Raw genomic sequence first — 3234 nt, forward strand, 5'->3', positions numbered from 1 at the left:
GACCCTGCCTTGAGTGTGACAGGGGGCGGTGCCCCAACCCCCCAATCAGCCCTACCCTGAGCGTGACTGAGGGTGGCATCGCAACCTCCCGATCCGCCCTGCTCTGTGCATGACAGAGGGCGGCGCCCCAACTTTCCAATTGGCCCTGCTCTGAGCCCGACCAGGGGCTGTACCTAGGGATTGGGCCTGCCCTCTGCCACCCGGGAGCAGGCCTAAGCCAGCAGGTTGTTATCTCCCGAGGGGTCCCAGACTGTGAGAGGGCACAGGCCAGGCTAAGGGACCCCCCCCTCCCCGCCGAGTGCACAAATTTTTGTGCACTGGGCCTCTAGTCTATATAATAAAAGCCTAAGCAACCATTACAGTGGAACGACCAGAAAGACCAGTGGCTATGATGCGCACTGACCACCAGGGGACAGGTGCTCAATGCAGGAGCTGCCCCCTGGTGGTCAGTGCACTCCCACAGGGGGAGCACCATTCAGCCAGATGCCGGGCTCATGGCTGGCAAATGCAGTGGTGGTGGCGGGAGCCTCTCCCACCTACGCGGCAGTGCTAAGGAGCAGCAAGCCAAGCAGTAAGGAGCAGCAAGCAGGTGGGCGGTAAGGAGCAAGGGGTCCTGGACTGCAAGAGGGATGTCCACCGAGGAGTCCTGGACTATGAGAGGCGCAGGCCGGGCAGAGGGACACCCCCCGCTTCCTCCAGTGCACGAATTTCATGCACCAGGCCTCTAGTATATAAATAATATAAAATTTACTATCTTCAATAATTGTTTCAGTGTACAGTTCAGTGTGTTAAGTACATTCACTCTGTTGTGCAATCAATCTCCAGAACTTTTTCACCTTGCAAAACGAAAATTATGTACCCATTAAACAACTCCCCCTTGTCCTTTCTCCAGCCCTTGGCTACCACCATTTTACTTTCTGTCTCTATGATTTTGACTCTAACTAATATAAGTGGAATCATACAGCATTTGTCCTTTTGTGACTGGCTTATTTCACTTAGCATAGTGTTTTCTAGGTTCATCCATGTTGTAACATATATCAGACTTTCCTTCCTTTTTAAAGCTGAATAACATTCTATTGTATGTGTGTATTACTTTTTGTTTATCCATTTATCCATCAATGACACAGGTTGCTTCCACCACAGGCATGGAAATATTTCTTCGATATCCTGCTTTCAACTCTTGTGGGTATCTCCCCAGAACTGATGGGTCACATGGTAATTCAACTTTTAATTTTCTACAGGATCTTCCACACTTTTACCAGGGACACTGCAGTTTCTTCACTGGCTTCCCAGCCTCAATACCTTCCTATTAGGTCCCAGTGAGAGAAATTAGCTTGAAACACAGGCAGACAGGGCAGGGGTCCAATGGAAAACAAAGGCAGGTGGAACATAGGCAGGGGCAGGCACGGCAGTTTGAGCAGCCTAACCACAGAAACCAACCATGCTGAAATAATATCGAACGTTTTTGGACACAGAGCGGGAGCGTGGGAAACCAAGGGAGGGCCTGCAGCAACAAGGTGTACTAATGGGTAGAAACAGGGAAAGTTCAGGTCCGTTGCTGGACAAGAACAATGAGGGAATCAATCAGGTGAGGACATGGGTAGTGCTAGAGCAGGCCTGTAACAAATATATACCCTTGGACTACAAGGCTTTGGGGGCAGCTCATTATTATCACCCCCCCGCCACCACAGCCCCTCCGTGCAGGGAGTCTGAATCTGCTTGTAATAAATTTTCCACACTTTTGCTTAAATCATCTGGTCCTTGGAGCTCATTCTTCTGTGTAGGGAGACACGACCCCAGAAAAAGCCTCAGCTCACCGTTCTGGTTATCACCAGGATTGTTCTAAAATTCACATGTAATTTCCTTTAAAGCCCTTCGGGGGCTCTCCAAGGCCCCTAGGACTGAAAAATGGACCTTGAAGGAACTGACTCCGTTCGGTTCCCTTGCCCTCTATCTGAACCATAGGCATTCCATTTTATTCCCATAAATTTTGTAAGAACTGCCTTTCAGGGTTTCCCTATGAAGTGCAGATGGTCCATTGACCTGTTAATTCCAGGATATAACGAAACCAGATAAGTAACTATGCTATTTCCTATTTCTAGCTTCTGTAAATATGCTTGCTTAAATAAATGGGAAAATAAGGGGGGAGGGGGGTGGAAATCTGAGCCTGTGATGGAAACCTGGTGTACATCCTTATCGGTCTACGGTCTGGTCACGGCTCCCTCTTAAATCGTCTATCTTGCAGGACCTGTTTGCTAGAGCATTGTTCCCGTATTGGAAAGGCCATGAACTATATATAATACCCCCAGACGGAGTTGTCAGCGCTGGCGCCAGGCCTTGAGATAGGGTCTCACCGCACCAATCCCAGAGTTTGTTGTTGTTGTTTTTCTTCCTCTTTTTGCCCTTATAAGCGTATCCTTAACTTCATTTTGGGACCGCGAGGTTTGGAGTGGCGATAGCCCTTTGCAGTCGCCGTCGGCTTTTGAAATAAAGGCTCCAAAATTCGACCCTCTGGCTGTGGCGTCTTCTGTTGGACTTGCTGAATTTCAATAGAACAGGACAAGTCCAGCCTGCCCAGTGGCCACACACAGGGCCCTGCGTGGTCAGGCCCCACCGACCTCATCTTCTCACCTGAAGCATCACCATCTCCAAGCACACGCCTCTACCCCAGGTGCAACGGCCTACCAACCAACTAAAATACTTTCAGGCCCAGTTCAAAAGCCGAGTCGTTTTTCGTTCATTAACTAGGATTAATTTCCTCCTTGCTCATTTCCATCCAAGGCCTTATGGGCACTTTTGCCCTGGTTTTCGGCACCCTCTACTCTTTCCATATCGTCCCCCCGCGGGCCCGTGAAACTCCCAGGCCCCGACGAGAGGGGAGGGTGGGGTGGGGTGGGTGGGGGTTGCTGCGTGGAGGTTTGCTGTCAGACTGCCGCCAGGTCCCAGAGGTGAGCTGTGGTCGGACTGCACCCGCGTCCCAATCCCCTCCCCACTCCGCAAAGCCTGCATCTCCTCACCCCCGCAACATCCCCGGCGAGGACCTCTAACATGTTCTGATCCGGGACGGTCAGTCGGGGCCTCAGTTTCCCCATATGAAGAATAAAGTGAAGTTGTAGGCGCCTCCTCTCCCAGCCTTTACCTGTGGGGAGTGCTGCCAGGGTGGGTCGCCTCCCCGCTGCCGCTCACAGATCAGACAGGTCCGGATGCCCTTACAGCCGCATTCCCGAAGTACTT

The sequence above is a fragment of the Myotis brandtii genome, unplaced genomic scaffold (assembly GCF_000412655.1).
Source record: "Myotis brandtii unplaced genomic scaffold, ASM41265v1 scaffold583, whole genome shotgun sequence".
Classification (NCBI taxonomy): Eukaryota; Metazoa; Chordata; class Mammalia; order Chiroptera; family Vespertilionidae; genus Myotis; species Myotis brandtii.